At 34.9% G+C, this 16,303-nt stretch overlaps 1 non-coding gene across 1 annotated transcript; it reads left to right on the plus strand.

The window, feature by feature from the left end:
- The first annotated feature begins 325 nt into the window (after positions 1-325).
- Positions 326-398, plus strand: TRNAA-GGC (transfer RNA alanine (anticodon GGC)). Its single transcript has one exon. It is a non-coding gene; the product is annotated as a tRNA-Ala (tRNA).
- The last annotated feature ends 15,905 nt before the right edge of the window (positions 399-16,303 follow it).

The following is a 16,303-nucleotide window of genomic DNA, read 5'->3' on the forward strand; positions in this document are numbered from 1 at the left end:
CAGTAATATAAATTACAAATCGCTGGAATGTGAAAAAAAAGTAACAAAAAAAACCAGACAAAATAACATACAAACAAACACATATGCATGGGTTCGTTCCAGATGTTTCCAATGACATAATCCAACAACAAACAAACTTAGGAGTAATTTTCACCAAAAAATGTAGACAATTCGTCTCGACGCCATCTAGTGAGATAGTTAGCACTTACAATGCCTTTCTCATATAAAATAAAGTTGGTTGTTTTCAGGTGAAAAAAATGTAATAAGCAGTAATTGTTGAATGAAACACTAGTATATATTGAATTATTTCGCGGATAAGAGATAAGCCGCCATAGCTCAGTGGTCAGAGCTGTCGACTGGCAATCGAAAGGACACGGGTTCAAGTCCTGTTGGCGTCATGTATCTTTTATCAGGAGATTTTTCAATGTGGATGAGTGTTTCAGGCTAATAATTATTGCTTATAAAAAATAATTGTTACATATGCTTGGGTTCGTTCCAGATGTTTTCAATGACATAATCCAACAACAAAAAAATACGCGTTTTGACGGTCTCTGTGGTCGAGGGGTAAGGCTCTCGAGTAGCAAGCAGGAGGACGCGGGTTCAAATTCCGGCGGGCGCAAGTAAATTTTTTAGTATTATTTAATGTTATTTAAAGTGTTATCCCGTTAAACTACAATTGAGTAAGTAAGCGAATAGAAAATTTTAATTATTAAAAATTAGGAATAAAAATCTGACTGAAAGAGATTGAAATAAATAACTTTAGTCCGCCTCAGCACAGGTCACCCTAGTGGTAATGTAAAATCATGTGTTTTTGGTTTGAAAATGTTGTCGCCTAGAAATATTTCAGATGCTTTAATTAAATACTGCGAGTAGAATACATCTTGGCCTTTGAAATAATCCGGTATTTTTTAGATAAGTCTTTTTATAAGCCCAGAAAAAAATAATGTATAAGGCCTATGAAAACTGCTAAAGTTCAAAATTTCCTACTTACGAACCCATTTTCGGTTATAGTTTTATTGTGTAGTGTGTCAAATTAAGTTATTTATAAAATGATCTAAAAAAAATTAAATATTTATGCCTGAACATTCACAAAATAAAACAAAATGCACTTTTTGGCCATGTTTTTTTCTTGCATAAATAAAAACAGGCGGATGGTGTTAAGCGGTAATTTAAACCTTATCGCCATCTACGCAAGGGTTGTTATTGAGAGCGGCTCAATTTAAAATATTACTCGACGTAGTGCATCGCCTTAAAAAGAAAGACAAACATTCTCGGGTTACGAATAACCTGACAAAATTTGAAAATCTCCTACTGCCACCACAGTAAGCTGAAAATGTTGCTTGTGTTGTGATGGAGGACTTAGCCAGCCGAGGAATTGAACACACTACGCCTGGGTGGGACCCAAACGCGATGTCTACTCGGCCACCGACCGGTCGGTGGCCGGCATTCACTATCATATTTTTTATGTTCAATGTTTTAAAAAAGTAATTTGTTCAATTACAATTAGGCCAGTGCAATTAGCGCCAAAAAGGGGGTCGCGATCGAAGTAATTCCGGTAGTCCCAATTTTTTTATATGTTATATAAACTGATCCCCTGATGTAAAATCTGACTTTCCGACCTTGGCGCACCTGTGCTCGCGCCGCCATTTTGAAAAAACTGGCCGAAATCGGGCCAAAATCTAGTTTTTCCCAAATATCTCATATTCAATGCAAATTTGGTCTAAAATAAATTAACAAGTATAATAGAACATAAAACAACCTACAACTTTTGTAGAAACAAATTTCTTCTATCTCTAATAGGTACCGAGGTAGAAAGTCGTAAAGGTGCGTATATTTTTGAAAAACAAGTTTTTTGCGCGACTAGGTTTGGTTTTTTATAAATACCTCGTTTCCAGTGGAATTTCATGAAATTTTTATTGATACCAATTATGTAGAACATAAAATTTCAAAAAAAGCTGTGCAGTTTTAATGTTTATATAGTTTTTTTTACCGATATAAAGAATAAACAAATCTAGGTAGGTACGCACAGAAAATCTATCACGGTTTATTATCACGTTATTAGATTTTTGTTTGCATTTTTAAATACATTCATCTATAAATTTACTAGAGGGCACTTCGGTATGGGGGCTACCCCCCACCCTTCTACTCCTCCCCTCCGGTTCCCTTCAGTTGCCGCGTGTCACGTCTTGAGCCTATATTATAGTATTGTTATATATTATATATTATAGTATAGTATAGCCTAGTCTATATTTTATTCATCATTCAACCCTCTACCAAATAATACAGAACTGGGAAGCAGTAAAATACACGTAATTGATGGAGGATATTTACTGCACAAAGTTGTATGGGGTCGTGCTCAACCTTTTTCAGTAATTTTCCAGCAATATGTCAGGTATGTACAAAATCATTATGGATCCAATGCAGTAGTGGTATTCGATGGATACCCAGATTCTATGGAAAAGAAAAGCACTAAAGGGGTGGAAAGAGCACGGCGTGCCAGATTTACAACTTCTGCTGAAGTATTGTTTTTTGAAAGCATGCACCCACAAGTGCCACAGGAAAAGTTTCTGGGAAATGGGAAGAACAAGTCTCGTTTTATTTCCCTACTCAGAACCTCATTTGCACGATCCCACATAACGACAGTACAAGCTGAAGAGAATGCTGAAGTTCTCATAGTAAACACAGCAAATTCGTTGTCATCTCAACATGATGTAGTCATAATTGTTGGTCAGGATATTGATCTGCTGGTACTCCTCACAGCTCTCTCACCTCCCAACGTATATTACCAAAAAGTTGGAAAAGGTAAATCACCTAACGCGTTGTACTCGAACAAATGTTTTAAACACATCGAAATAGTTGAAAACATTTTATTCCTTCATGCCATAAGTGGTTGCGATACAACTGGAGCTCCGTTAGGCCAAGGCAAACACAAATTTTGTAATATTCTTCTCAAGAACCACTCAGTGAATGAACTTGTTCGTGTATTTCAAGACCCAAAAGCAAAGACAGAAACAATCACTTTGGCTGCCGAACAACTATATTTGCACTTTTGTATGGCGGCAACGAGAAATCAAATTTGGAAAATTTAATGTACATCATTTTTGTCAAAGGAGTAAAAAAGAACAAATTAAATTTATCCAGGCTACCACCCACCAAAGATGCAGTCCAGCAACACGCTTCAAGAAAATACTTGCAAGTGCAGACTTGGCTTGGTAACGATAAAGATCCGACTGAATGGGGGTGGAAAAAGGATGCTGTTGGGTTACTTACTCCAGTAACAATGTTGAAGGAAGCTGCACCTCAGGCCTTTCTGAACTTCATATCCTGTCAATGCAAAAAAGGTTGCGATGGAAAGTGCACCTGCAGAAAGTCGGGTTTGAAATGTTCCCTACTCTGCATTCATTGCAATGGCAACTCCTGCGAGAATGCTGTAGAAGCCTTCGTTGATGACGATGAAGAGGAATATGATGACCCAGTCGCCACAACTTTGGGTGATAAGACAGATGAAGAAGCTATTCAGGGCCAGAAGTAAGAAACTATAGTCAAGGACTCGTACTTCTGTCTAAACTGATCTACCATTAATTTTATTTTTTGTTATGCTGACAACTTAACTAATAAAGAAAAGAATGTCGATAAATGTTAATTTTACGAAAATACCATTTTTTTATCTTTTTTATGTACCTTATCATCTTAATTGTATTAATAATCTTAAATGTATGTTGTGATTACGTTGATAGGCATGTCAGACCAAGCTGCGAGCACAAATGTAGTGGATTGGCCTATTTTAGTGGTCTTTCCATTGGGAATGTATGGCGACCGATATGCTGAAATAATCTATCTACTATATTTATAGCTAGGTCTGACACAGGCATGACGATTGCTGTCAACGTATATGTTCTTAGAACAATAATTTTAAAGAAAAATAAAATCAAGGAATGCCAAGTTTAAAACACCTAACCTCTGTTTCAATTTTTGGCCTGGTTTTGGTGGATTAGAGTTTGGATACGTAATAGAGATAAAAAATATAAATTATATTTTATTTTCAAACGAAATTTTATTTTCTACAAAATTATTATCAATAAATTTTTCACAAAATTGTACTGCAAACGAGGTATTTATAAAAAACCAAACCTAGTCGCGCAAAAAACTTGTTTTTCAAAAATATACGCACCTTTACGACTTTCTACCTCGGTACCTATTAGAGATAGAAGAAATTTGTTTCTACAAAAGTTGTAGGTTGTTTTATGTTCTATTATACTTGTTAAGGTATTTTAGCCGAAATTTGCATTGGAAATGAGATATTTGGGAAAAACTAGATTTTGGCCAGATTTCGGCCAGTTTTTTCAAAATGGCGGCGCGAGCACAGGTGCGCCAAGGTCGGAAACTCGGATTTTACATCAGGGAATCAGTTTATATAACATATAAAAAAATTGGGACTACCGGAATTACTTCGATCGCGAATCGCTAATTGCACTGGCCTAAATGTAAATATGATTACATAATATTATTAATATTAATTTGTGTTATTTCTCATTTTAAATAATATTTATTTATTTTTATAATATTCATTAAATTTTATGCAAGGAAGCTTTTGACTGTCCAACTAGGAAAGTTTCCCCTTTTAGGACAGTCAAATTAACAGGTTTCAAATTATCCTAGAGGAATACAAGATTTAAGAATAGAGGAAATGAGTAAAAATGAAGAAACATAAAAAGATACGATAGTAAATAATATATAATAAACAATAATAATAATATGAAAATATCTGGAGTCGGTGAATTATTTTCCCATTTGATATCTGGTGAGTTGAAGTGTTGTTCTTGTATTGTTTTGTATTCATTTTGCTTATATAATGCACTTACATAGTGACGATTGACTAGATCAGAGGTTCCCAAACTTATTTGCCCCGTAGACCACTTGCCAAATATTTTTTTTCCGTAGACCCCCTGCCTGCCGAATATTTAATTTTACTAAAACTATTAACGTCCCATGTGATAATCATTTATTTTTTTAGTAAAAATATTCCCTTCCCTTGCCTGCCCAACAACCGGGTGGCGGTACAGTTGCTCTGTCTTTACATTGTGCAGACAGGGGCACCCTTGTGAGGTATTACACTAAATGAAAATGAAGCAGGATAAGCAACGGGAATTTCTTTCTGTAGATGGCCCTACAGAACTACCCTGTTCTTTGTCAGTGCTTATTCCGGTCAGTTCTTCTTGTCACATGATATCCGATTCTTCAACGTTGCATATCCATAGTCTAAATGTCCTCAAACTTAGTTTTGAAGTCTGTGTGAAGTGCATTTAAATGTTGAACGTCATTATTACCTTGGACGTTTTTCAAAAACAAGTTGGGGAACTAGGAAAATTCGCGGCTTCCAATGTGCAATGCTTTGCTTGAATATATTAATTCTGACGAGAAAAGGAACGTAGACTCTATTTATATACCTCAATTAACAACTTTACGAAATATAAAAATACAAATATCAAATAAGTAATTTCTCAGTCTATTATATTTGTGTTAGGTCTATTGTGTCATTTACGGAACTCCTAAATGTTTACTTGAGGTAAATGGGGGTCCGCTCGTATGTACCCCCATTTGAATCTCGTGGACCCCCAAATTTTTTTCTCGCTGTCATAGACCCCCAGCATGCCGATATGGACCCCTGGGGGTCCATATAGACCACTTTGGGAACCTCTGGACTAGATGATCATTTGTGGAAACGTGTGTGGAATGGTTTAGTTTTTCCTATGGGGAAGATTTAACCCGGACATAAAGTCGGAAGAAAAAATATATAGTATAGTATTGTTTATACTCATTTAAAATAATATATCGTATATTTTCCGCACGTTCCAGACTGGAATATACTCTCAGTATCACCCTGGTGCAAGACCACCAATCAGAATAGAAACGTTGCTTGAAATAGCTTTGGCAGTGTTTGATGACCAGATCTGAATAGCCAGGTAACCTAACCTAACCCGAAAATCCTCTACCCCAACTCATTCCCCTGCCCATTCCCTTCAGTCTCACAACATACCCTAATTGGGAATGCCATAGATTCACTGGCTCCAGACGGTTGGGAGCAATTGGGAATCGTATGCGGTATCAAATAAAATAGAAAATACATATTAACGAAGAGCACAAATCAATGACAAGTGTAACAAACTTGATTCTGTTTTGATTCCTTCAACCTTCCAATATCTGATGATGTTATAGATCTAACTAACAGTGAAGGAAGATATTGAATTTAATGTATTTTTGAGCGGTTGGTTCCTGCGGTTAGTTTGTTTCAACTAAGTTTTAGCTTCGACATTCACTCTCACCATCACTTTAATTGTTTGAAATTGCTGTGGTTAAAGTTGGAGAAAGTTATCGACGCTTCGGTATAAAGTTTTAACAGAGTCGTGACGGCAACCTGATAACATGTTTAATGGATTGAAGAAGACGTTATTAAAGACGAGATTATTTGTACATTACTAAATAGACAATATTTATTAGAGGTAAATACCCTAAGTATCGCCCAGGTAGGTTGAAATAGCTTTAACTAAGCCTCGGAAAAACATTACTATTTATAAACATAATTTTGTATTAGAGCCTATCAAGGACACATCTGACCGCGGACGTTCATTCAATATTTCTTATTATCTTTGTTTCAATAATGCGGAGATATGTGATTTGTTCGCCATCAGAAAAAAATGCAATACATACATGGATACTTTGAATGCATAAATTGTAATATATGGGATTGGGCGCTAAATTGAGTAATCTGAATGTATGCTGTCTGTGGTATGCTGATTTCTAACAGTATGGAAGAGTCTCTCGTGTCTAGGATGAACGTAGTATGTATAAAGAATGAGTTAATGTTGAATGTACGTCTAAAACAATGGTGTTTGAAAAAGAGAGTACGAAAACAGTGGGCAATATGGTTTTGAATGATGAATACTTGCAGCAGGTGGAGGATATTGTGTATTTGGGAAGTATGTTTACGAGAGATGGAAAATCTGATATGCATATTGAAAGAAAGGTAAATGCAGGAAACTCCATTAATCCAAAGTCCAAAAAAGCGAAGGTAGCAGCTCACAATGGAGTGCTGGTAGCTACCCTGATGTATGGCAGTGAGGCATGGAACTGGCAGAGTAAGGACGAAAGTATACTGATTGCTGTAGAAATGATATTCCTGAGGCGTGTGTGTGTTAAACCATGTCTGATCGTGTGATAAATGTGGAGATTCGCAAATTGTTGATGTAAGCGTAATGAGTATGATCGAGGTAAGCTTAGATCAGTGGTTCTTAACCTGGGTTCGATCGAACCTCAGGGGTTCGGTGAGTCAGTCTCGGGGGTTCGGTGGAGGTCAAGACCCCCGACTTATATTTGATGAAATCATTGAAATTCAGTAGAACCAGGTTCAACTCTTCAGAACAACATCGCTCTCAACGTTTTGGTTTCAACAAATGGAAACATACCCTGTTATTGCTAAGAAAGCTCTGGAGATTTTTATATCGTTTGTTACAACATATCTTTGCGAGCAATCCTTTTCGAAGATGCTGGATATAAAAACGAAGAAGAGGAATATACTTTGTTGTGAAAATGACATGAGAGTGTCACTTGCCAAGGTAAAGCCGCGAATTTCTGAATTGGTTTCTGAAAGGCAACAGCAGAAGTCACACTGATTTAAAGTAAATAATAATTAATATGTTTCATGTTTTGATTTAACCATTAAAATTTGATGTTTTGATCTTTGGTTTTCTTTTAAATTCTTTACACCTATATATAAATATATACCATGTTTTGAATTTGTAAAAATCTAATTTTATTTTTCAAATTAGGAGGGGTTCGGTGAATGCGCATATGTAACTGGTGGGGTTCGGTACCTCCAAAAAGGTCAAGAACCACTGGCTTAGATGGTTTGGGCAATCAGAACGAATGAAAGAAGAAAGGAGTGTAAGGAGAATATATGACGCAAATGTGAATGGTTAAAGAAGTCGGGAATGCTCGAGGAAGACATGGCCACGACCAAGTGTTAAGTTTTTTTTTTACTTTACCTTTCTTTAAAGATTTTATGAGTTCCTAACACAATAAAAAAATGAATTATAAAAACTTCTGTCCAACTTGTCTCCTATCACGAAAATTAAAATGAAGTGTTGAACATAAACAATATAAACATGTTGTCTTATAGATAATACCTACGATAAATAAGCATGCACACTGTTACGTAATACAGTCTCCCTATTGTTAAATAGGGCATGGTTGCCCCAACTTCCCCTCACCGCGTGTGTCGAACACGCCGCCAGATGGTCAAAATACGTGACCGGCACAGACCACACGCAGCGCCGCGGCCACAAGCTAATCGCCTCGCCGCACTCCGACAGTCTAGCTCCGACCTCGGCCTTGACCGCATGGTCGCTCGCGGAAACGATCTACCCGCCAATGACTTGCATAAATTACGCAATAACGAACGCGATCTCGTAACAGTTTCCAAACTAGAGGCATTTCGCTAATCGACTTACAATCATGTTTACTATTACGGCTCGAGCTAACTCAATGGAGTCCCGTTCCCGTGTAAAACCCCGAGTGCATATCTCTGCCTCAACTGTCCCGCCGCCTGTGAGCGCGGGAACGTCTGGCTCAACATGATGCCCCATACCACTCCTCAAGACGAATCGTAAGCTTTCAACCTATCCCCTTTTCTTGTGTTCAATTCTCGTAAATTCATGTAGAATCCACGCTTGATCCGGTCGTCATAAATTAGTAGAGAGAGTTAGTAGGGAGATCTATGTCAACCTGTATTTCTAGAGACATTTAATATACCTTGTGCCTTACTACCCATGTGTTATTATTATGTGATAAACCTACCCTTTGACCTCCTAACCGATGGACGAGCCTGATGACCAAAGAAGCTGCCCGCCCCTGATAGTACACGAGTCGCCTGCTCTACCATTTTATCTGAGCTTAGCCAATTTAATAACCAGGTTCGATTCCCGGTTTAACCATATGTTAGCAACACAAACAATTATATGCACTAAACAATCTATATTCATTATGTTTATATTTCAATCTTAATATATAATATTTTTAATTTTTATTTGTATCTTTTTAAATATACATATACTTTTATTACTATTAATTTTAATATATTTGTTTTTAGTTTTATTAATCATTATTTTTTTTCTTTACTTCTTTCTTATGTTTCTATAAAATAGTATTTTTTAGTTCTTCTAAGTTATTTTTATTATTATTTCATGTATGATTCATACTTGCATACTTATGTTTCTATAAAATAGTATTTTTTAATTCTTTTAAGTTATTTTTATTATTATTTCATGTATGATTCATACTTGCATACTTATTTTTCTTTAAAATAGTATTTTTAGTTCGTTTATGTTATTTTTATTATTATTTCATGTATGATTCATACTTGCATACTTATGTTTCTATAAAATAGTATTTTTTAGTTCTTTTAAGTTATTTTTATTATTATTTCATGTATGATTCATACTTGCACACTTATGTTTCTATAAAATAGTATTTTTAGTTCTTTTAAGTTATTTTTATTATTATTTCATGTATGATTCATACTTGCATACTTATGTTTCTATAAAATAGTATTTTTTAGTTCTTTTATGCTATCTTTATTATTATTTCATGTATAACTACTACAACACGGGCATATAATAAAAAATTTTACAGCATTGACATTTTTGGTAATAACCCAAAAAAATATCGACATGAAGTAATGCGTACGATCGATTATTAATATGAGAGTATTGAATGTATCGGCAGCATCTCCTATCCTCTTCCTATTTTCCTCTTCCTATCCTCTTCCTATTTTCCTCTTCCTCTCCCTTTCCTTTAACACCAAATTAATTTTAAGAAACTAAAACTTCATTTCTAATGCACTTTAACATAAGAAACTTCTGTGGCTTGACTTCAATTAACTTGTATATTTATATCTATCACTGCATATTATATAAAAGCTGTTTGTTTCTTACAAAATAAAAATAAATAAATAAATAAATTAGCCTAGTATGGTAGTTAAAAAAATGTCAAAAATGTAACATGTAAACATTTATTAGATAGTAATAAAAAAAAATAAAAAAAAAATAAAAAAAGTGAACCAGGCACTTGAGTCAGGCCATGTCAAGAGTCAGAATAACAGAACGTATGTACGAGTCGATGTATGAATGAAGGCAAGGAGTGTGCAAAAAGACCGAGTTGTAACTTCTCTGCAAAAAACAGCGTAATGGTTATTTAGTTACTATTATGAATGTTAACATACCACAAATGGGGATGCTATAGTCCCATAGGCTCCAGTCGGTTGGGAGCAGTTCGGACTCTTGTTCTGTATTAACAAAAAAATATTATGATTGTGAATAGTTTTATATCTGCGTTATTATTTTGATTAATATCACGATTCGTAATGTAGTTATGATAGATTTATTTTATCAGGTCAGCTTTGCAATCACACAACAACTGTATATTATAACAGAAGCCATTATAGTTAGAGACAGAGAAAACACACCAGTTGATAGAAAGATAGATAGGATTGAATGGAATCAGAAGTCTCGCAAATGCCAATCATTCCACCGCGGTATCCATTTAGATAAAATGTTGAAACTGAGACGTGGTCGATACTGCTGACATTTGCGTTAAGTAATAAGTGAATATAACTACGTAATGATTTATTTTATTCATTGCAAATGTTACTGGCTGTTCGATAGGTTGCAGGAATGTAGGTGGAGGTATGGGAATTGAATTGATACCATCTGGTGGTGTACCTAAAGGGCAAGGCAGTATAGATAAAGCTCAACAAAAGAACGCTGACTGAAAGAGCTTGGCAAATTCTATTTTTTTACATTAGTCTTTTTGAAGTGAAACTCCTTTACGCGCGTCATGCATTTTCGAGGACCAGAGTAAAACCGACTCATGACCGTCACGAAAAACCGTGATCATTTGGTGGTGGGGGTACGGGACCCCTCCCGCTTCACCGCTCACCGTTCACTGTCGCTCTCTCACCGTAGTCTTCGTTCTCTCTCTCTCTCTTCTCTCTTTTCCTCTCTCTCTAGCCAACGACGCCACTCCAGGCATCAGCTGCTTGCTTCGTGTACTGCGCGGTGAGTGTAATACGAGTGAAATACGTAATTGATTGTGGTTTATTCGATTTGGAACAGTTTTAGTGTCAAAAATGAGTAGTGACGAGATAGAAGTGAGAAAAACATTCGTGGCACAAGAGGAAATATCCCCTGAAAATCACCAAAGAAGAAGAGAGTCTGATTCACACATTGATGACATTAACGTTAGGTAAACATAACCAAGAAGAGTGGATAAATATGTCACAAAATAGTATTGTTGTTGTAATAGCATGATAGGATTGTTTAACATATTGGCGGGATTATACTAACAGTGAAATATAATGTAGGGATGTCGTGCCTACAACCGAAGCGTGTGTAAACAAGCGTCGACTGGGAATACTAAAAGTTTCACTTCCGTCGTGCGTAGGCTTGCCACACACTGTAATTTTTTTTAACATTAACGTCACACAGGAGGTCCTGAAAAAAGGAAGGAGAAGACGTTCTGGAAAGGTAAAATGTATGAGGGTTGGATAGGAATCTAAGGATCAATGTGTCCAGGAGTGACGGACAAATGAATATATCCGTTATGACGGCATGAAATTTTCAGATATCTTAAATTTTTCGCCACTATTCTGTTGATTTTATCCATGTTCGTTTCCATTTCCTATTTAAACATTTAACCGTTTATTGGATAACCAATACCTCCATTAAGTCAACCCAAGTGGTTGGCTACGTTTGGTAATTTAACAGGGGTGCCCGGGTCCACCAATGGTTCCAACTGGTCTCTTGACCCATCGCCTTGTGAAGCAGTAGGAGGGATATGTTCATGTTCATATGTCCGTCACTTATGGAGACACTGATTCCTAGATTCCTACCCTCATTCCCTCTACCTTCCCACAATTTCCTCTCCTCCCTTCCCCTAAAAAATACCCTCCACACAGCATCCCAAAAGGTGAATAGGCCCGAGGGAAATTATTTTTAGTGTAAAAAATACAAAATTACACAAATACAATATTGTATTTGTATGCCTTTCTTGAAAGAATTGAGTTTGTTTACGGACAAAATTATTTATTCATATTGCTTATGTACGGGCGCAAACAAATAATTCTTCTTAATATTTTTAAGCATAACTTAAGTGTTTATTACTAAAATAATTAAATTAGCGCCATCTATGAAAGAGCAGATTATGAATTCTTTTAAATCTACCCTAAAGAATAAAAGAAGCAATGTAATAATTTATTGATAATATTAGTTTATTAGAGTTGTAAATTTTATGGCGTAAATCACAGTTACGTCTCCTTCACAGTTACGCATTGACTGAGGTTTGGAAACCCTTCAAGCCACAAAATTAAAACTTTACTGGAAACGATGAAAACAAACATTTACGGATTCTTAAAACTAATTAAAAATCTTGAAGTTTGTATAAAAGGTGTTTTTTTTTGTCAAAAGTTTTTTGCAAAATTTTGCAATTCTATAATTAATTATTATGAGAGATTTGAGGAATACGGTTTTCGCGAAATAACATGTAAAAATTGTTAATTTATTTTTTTAAAAATTAAAATGCCTTAAGGCCCCGCAGTAAGCGTTCAAATATGGTTTTCTAATATTAAAAATCGATAATAATTAAGCGAAAATGGTGAAAATATTTAATAAAACACGACTCGTTTGAAATAGAGCAAAAAACTCTTGACAAATGATTTAGTTGCATTTAAAGATGCACTGTGAATTTTTTCATGCCCATAACATATTAAATAAGAGAACAAAACGTGTTTCTAATAATTTTCGAGCTAACTTTGCGATTTTTTTTCTATCGAAGGAATTTCATATAATTAAAGTTTCGGCAAAACAAATGTATAGATATTATCTTCAAAAATAACATTTTTTTTTTTGGAACTTAAAAACTTAAGAAGTTAACGAGAAACTTGTTATAAATCGGTAGAAATAGGGTATGGGGGGGCTTAACAATTAGATAATGTTAATTAAGTGTTAATCTCAAGTGAAATACCAGGTAAGTATTGTACTGTATATTTTCTCCATAAATAGTTAAGTAATAACATAGATCACTGTAGAAATGTATTATAAGTTTGTACAGCGCCCTTGAGGTGATTTTGCACAAAAACGGCGCTATACAAGTCATCCAATTATTATTATTTAATCTGCCCTTTAAATACTTTGCCATGTACTTTGAAGACTATTAAAGAATATTTATTTTCCCATACGAACAATTCAACTTCTTAACTATCTCGCAGCCAAGTGGGGAAGTAGGTAGTACCCAAAATCACTACCCTCCTTATATTAACTTAAATACTTGACATATCATTTTAGCATTTTACGTATTCCTGTACAAATAAATAAGTTACCATTAATAATTGGGATTTCTATAGTGTAAAAGCCAATAAAACAAAACAAAAAATCATGGGGTCGTCGAAAGACCTACTTGGTTACAGACGTTTTGTTTGGCATCTTGGCCTGTCAAGAGTTAAGGCGATGCACTATGTCGTGTAATATTTTAAATTGAACCGCTAACAATAACAACCCTTACGTAGATGGCGATAAGGTTTAAATTCCCGCTTAACACCATCCGCCTGTTTTGATTTATGCAAGAAAAAAACATGGCCAAAAAGTTCCTTTTATTTTATTTTGTGGATGTTCAAGCATAAATTTTTTTTTTCGATCATTTTATAAATAACTTAATTTGCCACATTATACAATAAAATCATAACCGAAAATGGGTTCGTAAGTAGGAGATTTTGAAATTTAAAGCAGTTTTCATAGGCCTTTACGTTATTTTTTTCTGGGCTTATAAAAAGACTTATCAAAAAAATACTCGATTATTTCAAAGGCCAAGATGTATACTACTCGCAGTATTTAATTAAAGCATCTGAAACATTTCTAGGCGACCAACTTTTCAAACCAAAAACACATGATTTTGAATTACTACGTATGGCATCGCCTTAAGCTAAAAACTTGGAATTTGGAAAATAGTTATTCACCTTTTTGACTTCTACTATCACGTAGAATCACCCCCCGAAGTTAGCGCACTTTACTCCTGGACTCCCTGTATAACCATAGAAAAGTTATACTCCTAAAACATATAATATTTGGCTAATTTTTATAGCGCCGTTTTCGTGAAAAATCACCTCAAGGGCGCTGAATATGACTAATAAGTACATCAATAAGGGTTTTACAAAAACACACTTTTTCTAATTCTATGAATCAAAGGCACTATAATGTACCTGAACCTTCTCCGCAATCCTTTCTCCCGCATTCTCCCACGCGATAGAGCGAGGCAGACACGATTCCATACATCTCTCCCTATCTGCCATTCAGTTATCCATCTTTATAAGGCTATCCCTTTCCGACACATGGAAATCCGTATTTGATCTACCACCTCGCACCACCTGAGATAGCATCGCGTCCGAACGAGTAGATTTCTATCAGCGGGCGGCCATTATACCTGGACTTAACAAATTCCTACACTGGTAAATTGGAAAACATTTGTAAAAATGTTTCAATCTTTTGTAAAGAACACAAAATGTGTTCTAAACAATGATTTATTCTTTGTATTTTGACCACACGTTAGTTTTAATACAAAAAATACACTGTGAATTTTAGGAACATTTATTAAGAAAGCTTAATCAGTTGTTAGGAAAGAATATTGGATTTGATAGTTTCGATTGACCTTTTTGCTGAGGTGGTTCAAAAAGTTTGAACTAATAGGGATAAAGTCGGTATCCTTTGTTGTGAAATCGAGTTGATGGTGGTTTACATCTGACGTTTATATCTAGTGAGTAATGTATAGAATTTAAATATTAGCGCTATTAGGATTTCGAGAAACAACACTATAATTTAGCAGATAAATGATTTACTAGATTGGTCATAAAATAACCAAAAATGACCGCATTTGGTATGGTAAGTTGAAAGATAAAATACGTCATTTTTTTCATTCCGAATCCATATGAAATGACGACCCATCATCCTGGAATAAAAAAATATTATTATTATGGAAGCATCGTGTAAAACACCTATAAACGGTCTACGTATAAAAGATCTGGGGTGTTCCCGTACGTTCCAGACTATTCATTAATTTAAACTATTTAGAGAAGAGAAAATTAAAAACTTTTTGGACGCAAGGTCCACTGTGCGCAGAACTATTAGTAGTTTCACAAAAAATGTGTCCAAAATAAATATATTCTACAAAATGAAAACAAACACTTAGTTTTAAACCACTTTATTTTGAGGTATATTCGTCGACCGGTTTCGATTGGACTCTCTTCGATCTTCTTCAGGACAATAAAATATAATACTAATATATATAATACTAATACAATAAAATATAAATAATAAGGTATTATATTTTATTGTCCTGAAGAAGATTGAGTCCAATCGAAACCGGTCGACGAATATACCTCAAAATAAAGTGGTTTAAAACTAAGTGTTTGTTTTCATTTTGTATAATGTCAAGCCACAAAGTGTTTGCTTTCTTCGATAATTAAATATATTATTTTCATTGAAGGCTCCATCTAGTTAATCTTTAATCAATGCCATCATTAATATATAAACCGTTTAGAATCAATTAAGCATTTAGGCAGAGCTTTGTATTTTAATCCAACAGAGGAATTTAAGGGTCATAAAGTAGTCCCTAATAAACCCAAAAGGAACGCTGGACCGGCTGGAATCCATTCGGAAGGTAATGGCGTCATATAATACGCTATGGAAATTAACATACCACTTTTGGGATATTAAATATTGTGTGTAATTGATATATTTAATGTTTTGTGGAAGTACTTTCTGTACCTTAGAGGTGATCGTGTGGAAGTCATATTTTTACAAAATTGAATTGACCCCCAAGGATAATTTGTTCGCTTTTGGGAACAACTCATATGGTCTCACAGAAATTGTTTTTTCTCCCTTACTGTTATGGTGAAAAACATGATCTGAACCAGAGGTTCCCAAAGTGGTCTATATGTACCCCTAGGGGTCGATATCGGCTTACTTGGGGGGTCCATGACAGCGAGAAAAAAATCCATGAGATTCAAATGGGGGTACATAAGAGCGGACCCCAATTTACAGTCATCAATATTCATGATAACTTGATGTAAATGATTCCGTAAATGACAAAATACACCTAACACAGTTTACGTAATACTAAAAACTGACTGAGAAATTACTTATTTGATATTTGTAATTTTATATTTTGTAAAATTGTTTATTGAGGTATATAAAAGAGTTTA

This window comes from Hesperophylax consimilis, chromosome 29, assembly GCF_061612785.1.
Source record: "Hesperophylax consimilis isolate HC1 chromosome 29, BYU_Hcon_1.0, whole genome shotgun sequence".
NCBI lineage: Eukaryota > Metazoa > Arthropoda > Insecta > Trichoptera > Limnephilidae > Hesperophylax > Hesperophylax consimilis.